Below are 17500 nucleotides of genomic sequence, written 5' to 3'. Positions count from 1 at the left end.
TACATGGGCCTTACAGTAGGCACTTTTTTCTTTCTGTTTTATTTTTGTTGTCGTCATTGTGTCTCCAAGATTCATTCATGTTGTTCCATGCAGTGGCATTTCATTCTAATTTCATCATTCCTTGGTAATATGTTTTGTAACACTTAACTGCGATATTATTTCATCTGCGTATTGTTAATGATATTCAGGTTGTTCCAATCTGGGGCAATCGTGCCTAAAGCCACGATGAACACTTTTGCACTTTCGTTGGACAAACACATTCGGATGTCTTTGGTATACACCTGGGAATGAAACATGCACATTTGTGGGCGAGGTACTTGTCTGGCCTAGCTGACCCTGCTAAGCAGCCCTCTGCAGTGATTGTGCCAATTCACACACTCGCTAGCCGTGTGGTTGGTTTCAGTCACTTCACAGCCGTGTAAATACTTGAGGTTTTCATTCTTTGTTTCGTTACAATGGCATCTATCCTAGTTGCTGGTGGGGGTATGCACTCTGGCTCTCATTTTTGTTTTCCCACAGAATAATGCTGTTGAGTAACTTTTCATAAGCTTATTGACCATTTGGAAGTCCTCACTTGGAAGGTGTTCAAGTCTTTTTGAAAATGTTTAATTCAGTGGTCTTTTTGGTACAGATTTGTAGGTGTTCTTGATATATTCTGCATACTAGAATACATAAAGACTCTCATGTCCTGTTCTCTGTGTTATTCTTCCACTAGTGTACTGATGTCTGCTCGTGAACAAGAGTTCTTAATTTTAATGAAAGAAAAATACTTATAGTTTTTTTTTCTTTTGTGCCTAGTGATTTTTGCGTGTCGTTTAAAAATTGTTGTATATACCCTAAATCTGTAAATATACTCTCCTGTTTTTTTCTACAGGCTGCACTAATTACAGTTCACAGAATGGTCTGTGATCTATTTCATATTAATTTATTTGAGGTAGAGATAAAGAGTCTTTTTTAAAAAATATTGATATCCAGTTGATCCAAAATGATGTACTTAATTGGCAGACCTTCCCCCAATGAATTGTTGGGGCGCCTTTTCATAAATAACTTGCCTGTATAAATGGGTCATCCTCCAGATTCAGCTGTTTTCCACAGGTCTTTTTGTCTATTCTTGTGCTACTTTTTTTTTCTTGTATGTGTTTTACACGTATTGTGTTACTCTCTTGATTCCTGTAACTTCAAAGTATGTCTTCATCTCTGAAAAAGTAAGCCCTTGGTATTTGATCTCATTCAGGTTACCTTGGCTACCAGTCACCCTTTCACTTTCCATATAACTTGGAGAAGTCAGCTTCTCAAAGACCACAAAACAGCCTGGTGAAATATTGATAAGGATTTCATTAAACCTATAAATCAAGCTGGCGAGAGTGGTACCTTAAAAATATTGAATCCTTCCATCTATAAACACGCTCTATTTAGGTCTTGTTTAAATTCTCTCAGCATGTTTTGTTATTTCCTGCATAAAAGATTTCACATTGTTCATTAGATTTATTTCCTGCAATTTTGGTATCCTTGACGGTGTTGCATATTATGTGTTCACTTATTTGTTTGTTTCCTTACATGTAAATTTCCCATTCATTCATTGTTGTCTGCATGGCATTCAGGTTTACTGAATCATGAGACAACTATTTGACCTTACCCTTTGGTGCAACCAACAATAAGTGAAGTAATTTTTAAACTCTTCTCTCACTGCACAAACATTAATCAACGTATAGACATCCTTCTCCATCCTTCTTCTTTTCCATCCTCACTTGTTTCTCAAGGCTGTTACAGACACAATGACATCTCAGTACATTTTTAGGGCAGTTTCCCGATGCGTCTCCTGACACAGCTCACACCAGTCCCACCAGACGTACAGCCCTGAGCCTAGCGTTTTCTTATCAAATCTCGACAGCCTCCGAATAGTTTTCATTCCGTGCCAGTACTCCTCTTTCCCAGCGTATCTCTGTCTCTTCCTCTGTGTGTAGTTCAGACTGCGTTTCCCTTCACACAGCTTAGATTTGACTTCGGCTGACAGTGTTTTACGCTCCTGGAGCCTTGCTCCATATTCATCTTCTCTGTATCCAGCCCTCAAGAGACATGTAGACCGCAGTTGGGTTTTAAATAAGATGTTTTATGACCCTCCGCCCACTGTGACCAAGTCCTTCAGTGAACTGCGGTGATACTTTCTGAAACCACGCAGCCCCATTGTTCAGTGTACTCTGTAGCCCTGTCCTTGCAACACATTTTCCCCCAAACTTCTTCTGACATTGTTCAGTCTACCTTTATATCCCCAAAGTACCGAGCACGGCTTTGCCTGATAATACAGTTGACTTCAATGTCATTGTAGTAGATGCACATAGAAAACCGTCCTTTACTGCACTGCCTTTTCTGTCAGTGTTTTCAGCAATAGGATCCTGAGAAAACCTTTTCAGCAGCTAAAACAAAAAACAGGCAAAGCTCCATTCAGGTCTGGCTAGAGTATCGTGAAAGAATTGTGAAGCTTCAGGGTTGTTTTTTTTTTTTTGGGGGGGGGGTGGGTTGTTTTTGTGTCAAGTTCAGCTTTTGCCCACCTACTCACCCATCCAGAAGTCCCAAGCAGGCACAGACTTGGTGTCATTTTAAGTGTACTGCAAGGAAGGTAACTGAGCTTGAAAACGCTGAGTGCCTCTAGTTGGAGCTACCATGGGAATCTCTCGTTGGTGGAGACCCCATGACCGGGTGTCAGTTAGTTTTGAAATGACTTTTCCATATGCAGGCGTTGGTATAGCTCATAAAACCTCTGCAAACTTTCTTAGAATATTGAAAACAAAATCTTAGCTTCCCTCCCCTGCTAGGGGTGTAGTGTTCTGTGAAAATGTCAGAAAATAAAGTAGTAGAGAGATCCAGCTCTTCTCTCTGCCCTAACAGGAGCCTTTGAGGCATTGAGCTTGAGCCTAAAAAAAAAGCCAGCTTGTCTCATTATGTATCTTCATACATACGTGTGTTTGGCCGTGTGGGTAGATGAACAATCCACTCTTACACATGCACATGTTTAGAGAAAATAACTGGTATCTCCCTTTGGGACTAGCCAACTGCAGAAAGGGTACCACCCAGCTCACTCCACTGTCTCCGCCTGATTTGGTCAGGTTTAGCAGGAGCTGTTTTATAACTGGTGTTTCCTTGTGCAGAAAGATGAAAATGAGGTTTATGAATTAAACCTACAAAATTCTCATATAACACAATGTCAAATAAAGAATAAAGAAAGATAATTAGTGATGTTTTTTTCTTATTGTGTGTACACGGTTAGTCACGGTGACTTTTTTCTAGCTAATGGCTGGTTATCAGTGTCAGCCAGATTTTCTCTTTTTCCCTCCAGCTTTCACCAGGATAAAAAATGCCCTTCCCATAGAGCAGCTGTCAGAATGGTTTTGCTCTGGCTCTGAAACCCATTGCTCAGGATTTCTCTCCAAAGCTTAGGAGGTGACATAAGATGGATGTCCAGATCTGGTACACATCAACAGGAAATGTGGCAGGGGGAGAGCGGCTGCCTAGGACCTACACTGGCGGAAGGAATAGGATGCCCTGGCTTCCCAGGGAGCTTCTGGAAACCCCACAGGTGGCAAACCACAGGTGCATTCTTCCCATGGTGAGGCTTTGATCACCGGAATTTTCTTTAATGCTTCCTAGTATCTCCAGGAGAAATTCCACATCTCCCTTTGAGATTCAGGGCTTTTCTGAATGATGGGAGAGAAAGGAGAACTAGGTTCATGGAGTTTAACTTTCAAGATGGGCATAGCTTGGTCAGACCTGGTACCCACTCTCGTCCCTACGGCTCTCCCCATGAACGGACTGCTGGGTGCATTGGAGCAGCCTACCAGCCCCCAAAGCCATGGTCATTTCGTTACATGTCCTGAGCATGACCTTCCAGCCCCCACACCACACCCAATCCCGTGAGTTCCTCTCCACAGGGCACAAGCCCTCCTCTTTGGATCGGGTGCCCCCACCCCACCATGGCCCCTCTCTCGTCTGAGGCCGTAAGGGCTTTCCCCAATGATGGCCTCCTCAGACGAGTCTGCCTTGTCTATGAAGCCATCCTGTGACTCTTTCCAGGCTGACCCTGGGTCCGGAGGCAGAGAAGCCCAGAAGACAGCACCGTCTGATGTGGTAATTGCTGTCATTGGTTGAGTCACAGCTTTGTCTCTGAAATGTGGATTTTTTCGTTCCAGGAGGATCAGTATAAAATCCATGGTGATGGAAGATGCTGCATTGTCTAGTGCTTGTGTTTGTACAGCTATGTGCGTCCTGGGGTGAGCAGTTGTTTCCAGTGGGGAGGACCTGAGAAGGACGTGCTGGACCCTAAAGCTCTGTCTGGGATGCCAAGCGACGATTCAAACCCAAACGGCCCACACCTTTGCACTTTGGAGAACCTGCTGGTGTCACACCAGCGTCCCTAAAGCCCCGGGCTCTGTCTGTGCTGTTCAGTGTTGCACTCGCAGAGTCGAGTGTCAGATATGGGCTTTCCCCTAAATATTCAGTAAATACTCTTTGATTGAGTGCGTACATAGGGATAGATGAGCAGACTACGGCGTTCAGATCATCCTATCCAAACCGGAACCACAGGCCACCTGCTGGGTGTGGTGGGACGCGTCTGTCCCAAGGACACAGGGGTTTCCATTTCTCTCTTGACCTTGAGAGATGCAGGTCAGGGGCAGAAATGAGAAGTTAGGGGGAAACGCGTGACGCGGTTGCTTGAGCGTAGCATTCCTTCCCTTTGGTGGTTTTATGGAATTCCATTCCGAGACCAGAGACATATTCCAGGGACACTCCTGTAGGTGACGTTAGCCCGTTTGTGACATCATACTGGCATCTGCTTTGATAAAGGAAGTTCAGCTGAGCTGGTCTCTTCACATGTCCAAACTAACTGGCTTCAGAGCAGCGAAGCTGAGACACTTGGTTCCTTGCTCCCGGCCCCATACAGAGGCCATTCAGCCTGGAGCCCTCTGTGTCACTTCCAGCTTGTTATTTAAAGCCTCCTTGGGCATATGTGGCCCATCCTTCCTACTGAGATGCAAGGCCCCAGAGGATTGGGGTCACGGTTTATTCTCTATGGCTCACATGCCTGATCCAGCTACATCTGCCTTGGTGCGTCCTGAGGCACGCTCTTTTTTTTTCTCCTTTGTTTAGGTTTCGCATTTTGCTTGCAGTTGGGCTCCTTATCCAGGACAATTAGGAAAGCCCACGGCTTCCTGCATCTACAGTCATTTCATGATCAGCGTGGGTCAGCACTGGACAGGTAGGTCCTGCTACTTTTTTTTGAGTATACGCTGGGGTCAGCATGGGCACAAGTTTACGTAGACCTGCCCGGGAGTCTTTACGGTTATCTGACATCTCCACTCTTGTTAACTTTGGATGAGAATGCTGGCTATGGGTGCAGCACCCCACAGACCTTTGTCAGAACTGCTTTCACCGGAACAGGAGGGAAACCGGGAACAGGTAGCGAATGGATCTGTGGGCCACCTTCCAGTTCCGCAGGCAGCCCTGCTCTGAGGCTGGCAGCCACTGTGCTGTCCTTGGCATCACAGTCCGGTGTGGCTAATATTTATCTTCTCGAAGCTATGCTCCCGCATGTGCTTTGCATACTCACATGTGATTAGAATTTGCAACAAACACTTTCAATTCCCAAGGTTCCTGCACAGTACAGAGAAGTATGGGCATAGCACGGTGTGGATGCAAAGGGTTGGAAGGGCTTTACGAATTTGCAGCTGGGGGACACTGCAAAGCGATGGTAGACAATAGCACACGTCCCCGGTGATTGGAGAGCTGCTCTGTGTTTGCCTTTTACATCCATGTGCTCGGCATTCGGTCGATGTATCATGACTCAGTTAAATTCCAGAGGGCTCAGACCCTTCAAATTGGAAGGATTGAATGAGATTAAGTAATACTGCTCCCCTCATACAGATCTGTGATTTATGGGTGAACAGTGAAAAATCCTAAACCTTAACTGCTTTGGAATATAAAGCATTCCTTCTTATCAGACAAATACCACACTGCTTCTAGACCTCCTGGTTTCATGAAATGAGCTGCATTTTTTTCCCATTATAGAATATTTGAAGCCAACGCATGACCTTAGCAAATCCATCATGGCCAACATTGCACTGTGCGATAATACTAAGACTTCAAGATACAATATTTTAATTGTTACATTTAAAAATAGTTTCCCAGGCACTTAGATATGAGCGGTACTGCTCTGTAAGTAAACACAGGTTCACAAACGTTATCTTATCTTGGATATTTCACCACCTTGAACGATGATTCATGTCAGAATAGCTGGGGGCTTAGGTAAATATTCAGGATAAGCAATATATTATTTTGTAGATTTGTATCGAAATGCCCCAAATTGTTTTCCACACACTAAACAGTTACGTACTTATGTGGAAAAGTCCTGTTAGACTCTGGGAAGTGAATTGCTGGGAAATTTCAGCATATTCCAGGAGACCATGTACAGCATGATTTCATTTGAATGTGGTTTTGTTTGTTGTTCCAAAATGTTGCAATCTAGAGCCAAGTATACAAGAAATAAGATTGGACAACATTTGTATTTTTACATGAATAATATGAGATCCCAAAAGATTCCTCTAAAAGTAGATTACAGGCGGTCATCAAATTTGTTACCCGTATCTATGAATTTGTTTGTGTTTATTCATTTATTTAGTTCTTTAGATTCCACATATAACTGAAATCAGGTGGGTTTTCTTTTCCTCTGTTTCACTGATTTCACTTAAATAATACCCTCTACATCCATCCATGTTGTCACAAAGAGTAAGATTTCATTCTTTTTTATGGTTGAGTAATATTCCATTTATTGTATATGTACCACATCTTCTTTATTTTCTATCCATGGACAATTAGGTCGCTTCCATATCTTGGCTACTGTAAATAATGCCGCAATGAACATATTGATGGCAGCCAGATGGGAGGGGGTTAGGGGGTTGAGCAAAAAAGGTGAAAGGCATTTAGAAGTACAAATTACCGGTTATAAAGACAGCCAGGGGGATGTAAAGTACAGCACAGAGAATATAGTCAATACTATCATGGTAACTATGGATGGTGCCAGGTGGGGACTAGACTTATCCAGGTGATCTCTTCATAAAGTATATAAATGTCTAACCACTGTGCTGTACACCTGTAACTAATATAGTATTGTATGTCAACTCTAATTGAACAATAAATTTTACAAAGGTAGGTTACAAGCAAATATACATATGATTTCATCCACATGTATATTTTAGTTATAACACACATATCACCCTGTGTAATACATATTCTAGCATATATATGATCTATGATCCCTTCTCTATATAATTTTACTCCTGGTGACCAGCAGGATACACATTGTGGAAAGCCAGTGCTGCTGAACAGCCAGCGGCATTTTTCTCTGCACGGCCATGCTCAGAGACCCATGACCCAGGGGTTGTAACCGACATCAGCACGTTGGCAGAGGTCAGGTTTTCTGTGCTTCTCGATTCCTGGCCTTAGTCTCAATTCTCAGGTCCCCCTCAGGCCTCCTCACTTGCACTGAGCACAATGATGAAACGTTTTAGAGAGTGTGGCTGAGCCTGTCGTAGCCTCTCCCTTCCAATATAAGTTAACACAGAATCAAAAGTGGAAAGAACAGAACACAGATTGTCACAGTTCCAAACCAATGCCAGGACTTGGGAGAAAGCTAGAGCAAGCAGCTTTCAAACAGTAATTGCTGGAAGCCTCCACACGTGAATATCCAAAAAACGAAATGAAAGCTCAAAGACCTGAATTAAGTGAGTCACTAGAAGGGCCGAAATGGTCGTTGACATTCTTAACTGATTATTTGCGTGCCTTTAAAGACCGGGACTAAATTACCGTCTCACACGTGAAATGAGTGTTCAAGAAGGTAAATGACTGTAGATGTTTTTTAAGTTGTACATCATTGTTTTTTATATACGTATGTCTTGAAATTATAGAATGCAGTCAGTGAGAAAAAACAGATCGAATCAAGCTTGACTAATGACCAGGATACGAATAAATAATCTACCCATGTTTCATTTTGTCTTCAAGCCCCGTGAATATTCTCCGCTATAGGTGGTCATTCATAATACTTTGCGTTTGTACACAGAGTAGATGCAGGGGCTATTCTGGATGATAATACTACGGAATTGTCGTAGTCCAGTTGCGCTGGTGTAACAGAGAACCATAGACTTGTATCTTACAAACAACAGTTCATTCCTCCCAGTTCTTGAGGCTGGAATTCCAACATCAAGGTTCCCATAGATTCAGGGACTTGTGAGGACTCGCTTTGTGGTTCATAGTGTTCTGGCCGTGTCCTCACATGGCAGAAGGTTTGAGGGAGCTCCCAGAGGCCTCTGTCAGCAGGGCACTAACCCCATTCGTGAGGGTGCCACCCCCATGACCTCATGACCTCCCGAAGGCCCCACCTCCTCCCACCATCACATTAGGGATTAGGATTTCAACCTATGCGTTGGCTGGGGAACTGGGGTGTGGGGAAGCAAACAGTCAGTCAGTAACGGTTGTATATGGTGCTTTGCTTTGAAAATACTGCTGATTCCGTTACCACAGTTCCCTCCCGACAGGCACGGACAGACACCCATGAGGCAGACAGCAAGGGCCATGAATGTGAACACAAATATCCCCAACTGGGAAAGTGAGAGTTAGCGTTACGTGAGGTATCCTGCCAGGGACAGTCTAGCAGAATTTCCAGGCCAGGACAAAGTCTGAGACAAGTCTGAGACACAACAGATATGCTCCCTCCCTCTGGTATTCCAAATTCTAAATAGCACAGTGGAAAGATTTCCATTTTTTAAAAGTATATGAAGGCCTATGGTTTGGAAGCTCCATAGTAAGGATTATTTGCTCTTCAAACTAGCAGACGCACAGGTCGGCATACAGAAAGGGCTTTTAACAAAAGGTGGAGTCTGTTGTCTGGACAAAGACCGCATACGTTATTTCCTCCACGGGAAAAGGGGATGACTGTTTCAAACAGTATGTGTTAATTCACTCATCCATGTTACAAGAACTGTTTCTTAAGCATCTCCTATGTGCCAAGGGTTGGGTGAAGCACTGGGGAAAAATAGTGAACAAAATAAAAATCCAAACAAACTTCATATGTCCTGCCTCGTGGAATATGTAGTCTCTTGGTAAAGAGAAATTTTCTTAAGTATATGGGTTTTTTTATATATAAATTTAATTGGGGAATAATGGGGAACAATGTGTTTCTCCAGGGCCCATCAGCTCCAAATTGTTGTCCTTCAATCTAGTTGTGGAGGGCGGAGCTCAGCTCCACGTCCAGTCGCCCTTTTCAATCTTAGTTGCAGGGGGCGCAGCCCACCATCCCATGCGGTAATAGAACTGGCAACCTTGTTGTTGAGAGCCCGTGCTCTCACCAACTGAGCCATCCGGCCACACCAGATGTTTAAAATGTGAATTACATGTCTGTTATGTGACGTGATGGAGTAATTCATGTGGCACGTACTTGGGCCTCATGAATCAATTCTATAACCACACAGTAAGACATTGAAGCTCGGAGGTCGCTGAGTTAGATGATATTAATTTAGGACTAAGATCTCAGTCTTCCAACTCTTTCAAGCTAACTTTCTTCCCGTCACAACATATTTTCTCTCCCAGTCTACTTAATTTAATAGTTTAAAATGTTTTATTAAGTTGCAATTTCTTTGACCTAAGTTTCGGGAATTTTCATTTGTTTTTCTTTGATGTTGATGTAATTTATATCCCCCTGCCTGTTTATCAACTGATTGAAATTAATTGTTATTTAATCACAGTCAATTAACCAAATCCTTTAACTCTCCCATTGTTTTATATCATTTCAACCTATCCTGTTAAAATAGCAAAGGGAAATTTGTCCCATCCAAGAAAAATCATAGCTCAGAATGAATCTGACCTCCAGGAACACAGTTTAGCATGCTGAAATATGTGTAATAGTTGTTTTTCTTCTGACAAGAACAGAGACAGAATTATCTAGAGATTTATTAGCACAACATGATTTTGTGTCAAAATTAGCTTGAGTCTAACCTTTGAGATTTACAAAAAACAAAACAAGCAAAAAAAAAAAGTTCCAATTAACCTGCCTTTCACAAGATTGAGCATTTTAAAAAGGAATATACAACACAATAAACAGACCTAGATATCTGTTTAAATGTTAGTTGACTTCAGGTGCTGCAATAAGAGGATTTTTAGGTCTACTTTAGACATTAAACCAAATTTAAATTGTAAAAACTGGAATTCCTAGAAACAACATTTATACTTCTGTTTTTGAGCCTATTGACATATAAATGGTAAGATTAGTTCAATTTGAGAAGTAAACAAAGAAGTTTAATATGTTTCTTCTCCACTTTTCGACTGCAATGAATTGCTTAAGACTAGAGAATGAAGAATAAGCCAGGTGCTCATTTCCCTGTTTTGGGACTAACATTTTCACTGTATGTCATGGTTTTTGGCTCTGCTAGAAGTTTATTGCCAACTAATGCTGAAGCGATCATACATACAGAGTGGGCAAACCCAGGAAGCAAACATCTCTTCAGTATTTATTCTTAGCAAGAGTACTGTGTCTCCCTGAAAATAAGACCTGCCCTGAAAATAAACCCCAGTTAAGATCGTCAGCCAGACAGACGCATTTAGTACGTTCTGACAATGTTGCAGAAGAAGATGACATGACTGTATTTGAATAAATGAAGATTGTTGTACATGAAAAAATAAGACATCCCCTGAAAATACACCCTAATGCATCTTTTGGAGCAAAAATTAATATAAGACCCGCTCTTATTATCATTGTCCAGTGTTGAAAATACAGTGGTACGTCGGTTTTCGAAAGTTTCCATTGACAAACATTTTGGTTTACAAACGCCATAAATTTTATTGGCCTACAGTACCATTAGATAGTAAAATTCATGCTAAATTTGCACTTTTAGGGGTTGATTTTAAAGGTCTGGAATGGATTCTGTGGGGAAACCGTGCCTCAGTTTTCGAACGTTTCAGAACTCGAGCGCTCTTCCAGAAATGATTACATTAAAAAACCGAGGTACCATTGTACAGTAGTTTTATGTTACCGTGTGAGTGCCAGTCTCCTAGATCAAACGTTTATTTTGAGTCCTAGAGAAATTGTCTGCTTAGAGTACTCTTCCAGGAAGCTGGTTTATTTCCACGAGAAGGGAAGTAGAGGAAGATGGAGCGGCCGTTGGCCCTTCCGGTGAGAGAAGGAACCATGGCCCAGCGGCTCTGTCCTGTGTTCTGAGTGGCCTCAGAGGCAAGAGCCAGCTTCAAAGGATACCTGAGCCAGTCCTGACTACCCTTGGTGCTGCTTGAGAAGCCCAGCCCCGCGCTGCCTGGGGCTGGGATTTGGAACTGATCTTGGTGAAGGTGCCCAAAGGGTCTGCAGGAATCCATGTGACTGGTGGCTCTCCCAGGCCTCCCGTGCCAACCAGGTTCCCTGGTGACAGTGGGCGTTCTGATGTCAACCCAACGGGAATGCGTTGGAGCCCAGCTCTGCCTTCCCCCACGCACTGGCCGTCTGACTTTCCCATCCTCCCCATCAGTGTACCAGGTCTTCCTTCATTCTCAGCAGCTCCCATAGGAGCATAGCATTAATACCCACTGATTTCCTGGTATTTTCACACCAGGAAACTCCAGACTTTTCCACGTGTGGGTTTATAGGTATTGGAAGGCTGAAAGGACCCACTGGTCATCTCTCCTGCAGCCAAATTGTTTATGTCAGGGGACCTTTGCAAACATCGGGCTTGTGAAAGGGGGTGTGCACCCACAGACAGCTTCTGAGGTCCTGGGCCATGGGAACTCTTCCTGTCACAGCCCTTACCGGCAAAGAGAAGCCAAGCTGGCAGACATGTGCAAACTCTTGGCTACGTCACCCCGATTGCGGGGACAGAGTCCCAGAGAGCAGTTTCCAGGCTCTCGGCCTCACGTAGAAAGGTGCTGACTTGGGTAGTAGATGGCCGTCAACTGTGACTAGTTGGCCATCAGCTGTAACCAGTTAGCCATTAGCCACTAATGTAACTGCTGTGGCTAAGCTACCAATCGCGGATTGCAGCTAGCTAGTGGGTTGCTTGGTTGGTTGACAGAGAAGCGGATCATGTTGATTCTACTTTCTGTGTCTTTCCGGGCTGCCAGCGAGACTGGAGTGCAGGAAGAACCCTCGTTGGGGTACTGGCAGATGTTTGCTTTTGTGTCTCAACCAGCTGCCATCGAGACTATAGTGGTATGACTCCCCTATCTATGGCTCCGTGGGTGTTCCTTTATGGCCTCACCATGTCCTGCGTTCTTGTATGGGGAGCGGGAGCTGAGACCCCGCATGACACCTATTCTCTGCCAGAACCAGGGACTGAGTCTGTGGAAAACTTCATCAACTTGGTGTTGACACAGATTAAGGTCTAACTCTGCTTTGTTTTACGTGATCCAAGGTTTAAGTATGGTTTTCCTATACCTCCATACAGGGTGAGTTATGAGACAAAAATGCACTGAAAACGCTCCCAAAGACGTCCCACGTGGAGGGTTATGTCAGTGCCGGATTTCTATGCAGGCCCCTTTAAATCATGCATCTTAACTGATCTTGGGGGCTGCCATGTCCCTAACAGGACTCCATATACAGCAGAGACTAATTCTTCCAGGCAGCTCTTTTACCAAATAATTCCCAGGGGGACAGAGGCCATTGGAAATACCAACTGGACAATCTACAGTTTGTGGTGAGATACTCATTGTGGCATCAGCTGTTCTATATTAGACATTTTCACACAGCAGAGAGCTCAAGGAGGACACGTACGTAGTTAGGAATCGTAGGTGCTGGTTCATCGCTCATTTTCTAGGAGCGGAAATACCCCTGTCTGACTGGAAGAGCAGCTGAGGAGTGAGTGAGATGGCGTTGGGTAAGGAAAAACGCCCTGAACGGAGGTTCTAGAATCTGAAAAGCTGGATCTCTAGAGTATCTGCGCTTGCTTATCATCACGTGGTGTTGCTGTTGAGGGCAAGAGGAAGGACAAAAATCAAGCTGAGAAATAAAACTCAACTGTTATCAAGTTCATCTCTCGTACCTGGGTTTCAGGTTTACGAAAAAGAACGCTGTAATTTTTGTAAAGTTTGAAAATAATGTAGTCCGTGGATTTGCCAAGTACAATGCTGTCTCCACTGGAACAGGATGAAAAATGTCTGAGTCCTCCCCTCCGAAAGCTCACGGTCCATCGTAAAAGGTAGTGTCATACACAAGTGACCCTCATTATTTATAGGTTCCGTGTGTGCAGGCTCACCTAACATTTACCTGTAATGCTCACATCAATACTCGTACTGCTTTCTTAGTCACCCGTGGACCTGCACAGAGGGGTGAGACTTCTTAGTGGCATGAGACTCGTACCTCGCTGAAGCCAGTGGTCGGCTTTCCCCTTTTCAGCACTCATACTGTGAACAGGTCTCCTGTGCATGGTCTGAAGGGCTTTCCCATGTTTGTGCTTTTGGTTGGTGATTTGGTTGCTCAGAAAGACCCCTGTGCGCAGGCTGAAGTACTCAGTGGTGTCCCTAAATGTGAAAAGGCTGTGATGGGTCTCGGGAGAACAAGCCGAAGCTTGTAGGAATCAGGCATGATTCCTAATGGGACAGAGGTGTGTGCAATGCTGATCAGTAACACAGAGGGTGCCCCCAAAATGTATGCACATTTTAAGAAAGGAAAAAACTGTGTATTCAAATGGTAATAATACAGACCGCTAATGAAAGCTGAATACAAGTCATGAGTATACATTTTTTTGACCCCCCGGTATATTGAATGAGGTGTCCTGAAATACACACACATCAAATATGGTCATGTACTAATGAGTTGATAAAAATGTCACTGGGGGCTGGCAGACACCTAACCCTGTATTTCTCCTAGGAGCAATGGTTCAGGATTTGCAGTCAGTATTTATGGTGATTTATGGGAGACTACAACCAAAAATAATGAAAATCAGCTGTGTGTTTGAGAGAGATTATGCTGCAGGAAGTATCCATAGGTGTCACGGGAACACACAAAACAGCCACTCCCCAAAAAGGAAGGGTACGTGAGGCCCCAGCGTATCTCTGTGTCACGGCCATTAGCACACAGAGGTGGCCATGTGCTCATTCTGGTGACCTGGACACCCTCTGGTTTGGTTCTTCTCCCTGCGGAGAAGTTACATTGTCTCGTTCGTTTAGGTCCGCCAACCACCAAATGATGGATAGGAGATTCAAAATATTCTCCTGCATACTGTAAAGCCAAAGACTTTACAGGATGTAGCCTCATTTCTGAGAAACGGCTTAAACCTCCAACTTCTGAAAGCTATTTTAAGCATCAAATCTCACAACAATTAGAATTCGTTTCGTTTTTTACAATAGTAACGCAAGAAGCAAAACAAAATACCAACTCATGGAAACTTGTTTCCTTTCTTCCAGTGTTCCCTTTGTATAATAAATTACCTGAGCAACAACCATGATGATCTTTTATACATATATATAGACACATATATACATATATACCACATATATATATATATATATCATATATACATAGATATATCCATACATACATCATATATATATGTGTGTGTGTGTGTGTGTGTGTGTATATATATACATATATATATATATATATATATATATATATATATGTATCAAGCTATGCCTCTGTTTATAAACTTCCATTATTATCCTTAAAGGAAAGTCTAGATTGCTTAATTGACTGGGCCAGCAGTTTATGAAATCTTGTTGTTTATCACTCACTATTCTATTGCTAGAAGAGGCAGATACAGCTTTTATGAGATGTGAAGCTTGAAGAATTATTTCAGAAAAGAATATAAAACTACGAAATCTGAATGTAGGTGCAGGCTCTCAGACTGGAATAGCCTCGCCAAGATTCATTAGCTTTATCCTAAATCGAATACTGGTTTTTAAAAATGAACGTGGCAAGCTGGCATTGCTTTTGCTCTGTGCAGGCTGGATCCTTCGCATCCTTCCTTCATGGAAATGGTCAGCTTTTCGGAGAGATGGGCCCTGGGTGCGAATGCGAGGTACTCACACACCACCCTGCTCCCAGGTCAATATGCATGTGTTTAATCATTGCACACTCTGCAATTACATGAGGTTATATCACTTACGTTACATTACATCACGTTACATACCCACATTACGCTATGTTAGATTGTGTCATCTCCTCACATTATGTTGCGTTTCCTTAAGTTGCATCACTTTTCAACATGTTACATTACATGACATCACATTACATCACGTTACAGGTATTGGGATGGAACCAATTGAAGGCAGAAACGAACCTATCGTCCTTTTTTTAATGCATGTGACAGTGTTCCATGGCAGACATCAAAGGTTACGTTTAAGTTCACGGTAGTGAACACGTTGGCGAGATTCGTCAGGAGGGCAAAGTCAAAGCAGTGAGATGCTGTCTCTACTGCACAAAAACAGACACACGGGAAAAGTTAGCATTCGTCTTCATCAAATTCCTTCGTGAAAGGAGAAGGGTTTACTGCTTGCTTCATCTGGGCGATGATAAAACTAATCTCAGCCTCGTGCTAGACAATGCAATAAGAAGCTTTCCTAAGTACACTCAGAAAACATGACAAGTGTTCTGGTATCACCAACATGTTTGCACAGACCCATGAAAGTGCTAACCACTAAAAAATGTTCAAGTGGAGTGTGATAGGATTGGGGGAAAAAACACAAGAATTCACTTAATGAGAGACACTTACAGAAAAAAGTTTCTATACTCATACCTCTCCGAAGACAGCATGTAAGAAATACTGATTCGAAGTAGCTAACACAATAATTACATTCCCAGGAGTAAACTTAGCAAGGACCATGGACGAAAACTATGAAGAAAGCCGTAAGGCTAAAGAAAATTAAAGCTTCAGTAAGTCGAGGCATAAATTGTCAGGGAGACGGCTCACTCTGGTAAAAATGTTGGTACTCCTTAACTTAATGTACAGAAAGTCAAAACAACGCCAGCCAAAAGTCCTTTGTTGGCTGTTTTAAATCATCTGGAGGGAAAGAACAGCCAGAACAATACTGAAAAGGGAAATTTATGGGGTATTGGGACATAGGACTGTGAAATTGAAATGGGATAAACACATGCTGGAATAAAATGGTAACAAAACCAAGAACGGAGTAAGAAATAGAAGTCGTGTCTCAGAAAGCTAGTATTCTAAATGTCATTGTAAGATGGATGATTCTAATAAAAACGGGAGGTTGTCTCACTCCACACAACAAAAATACGTTATAGGTAGATTTTTTTTAATTACATGTAGTGAAACTATAGCAGTACAAAAAAATACAAACAAGCATGGGTGGCTATCGCAGGTTCTGCTGAAGAAGGCATTTTCACGTATGGCAACCGGAAATGACAGCACACAGAAAACCGTGATATATTGTTTGTTCTGTGTGCAAAGCGCACTGCATAAAAGTTGAAATGACACAACTATCTGGAAACAAATGATTATAGAAATATATAAAGACATGTATAGAGCAAAAAGTTGATACCTGGTATTTACCCCTCCAATAGTCTTCACAACCCACAAAACCTAAGTGAGGGGAGACGTGAACAGACAATGTCCAGAATCAGAGAAGAAAAGTAGACAATAAAAATATTTTAAAAATCAAAACTCACGACTATCCCTCTTGCCAAAAAAAAATAATGCTGCAAGACTTTTGTTTTGTTCTTTTTTTCTGGCAAAGATTTAGCAAAGTGGAAGTATCACGTTTTTCTAAAACGGGGCTGAAAGACTGAAACTCACGTACAATCTTGGTGGTATTATAAATGGATGAATATACTCAAATGTCCATTATATGTGTTCACTGTATGTTCAGTTTTAAACTATATGTAGTCATTGATTGTGTGATTTGCTTCAAATAAGCTAGTTTATGGAAATACTTGCAGAAAAGCTCAAAGGTGTATCTATCTAGAAAATAAGAGTGTATATATATATATATATATATATATATATATATATATATACATATATATATATATAAGCTACGCAAACAGGTGTTTATTTTTATAAAGCAAAGCATGCACTCATGGTTGTTCGCAATGGAAATGTATTAAATAATTGATCTTACCTTGATCCAGTGGAATAGCATTAAAGCAATGCTATGGAAATGACGTGTGCCGTGGAAAGATGTGCATGATATATCGGTAGGTGGCTATATGATAAAATCCAGGGTCACAGATACACATCTCCGGTAGGTTTTCTGGCTCTGTCTGGGAGCTAGAATTTTAAGCAGGTGTTTAGCATTTTCAAAACCTTCCTTTATGTACAAATCTATTGCTTTGAGAACAAGGAAAATAAGTAATAGCATGTAGACTTCAAGTCAAAGTATCTGAATAATAAGAAAAATCATCTACACGGGAAATATCATTGGAAAGACAAAGTTGTTGTGAGCCAACTAGGCGACTAGTCCTTACAGAACCATGTCCAGGTGAGTCCCACAGAGTAAGAAAGACGTGCCGAGGTGAAAT

At 42.3% G+C, this 17500-nt stretch overlaps 1 long non-coding RNA gene across 1 annotated transcript in view; it reads left to right on the top strand.

Moving 5' to 3' along the window:
• Window positions 1–2459: 2459 nt before the first annotated feature.
• LOC308494318 overlaps window positions 2460–17500 on the top strand; it is a 53074-nt gene continuing 38033 nt past the window's right edge. Inside the window, exon 1 of the long non-coding RNA XR_013992909.1 lies at window positions 2460–5251. This is a non-coding gene — a long non-coding RNA (uncharacterized lncRNA). The remainder of the gene's footprint in view (window positions 5252–17500) is intronic.

This window comes from Rhinolophus hipposideros (genome assembly GCF_964194185.1).
Source record: "Rhinolophus hipposideros genome assembly, chromosome: X".
Lineage (NCBI taxonomy): Eukaryota > Metazoa > Chordata > Mammalia > Chiroptera > Rhinolophidae > Rhinolophus > Rhinolophus hipposideros.
The sequence above is the reverse complement of the archived record's forward strand: the minus strand, read 5'-3'. Positions and strand labels throughout refer to the sequence as shown.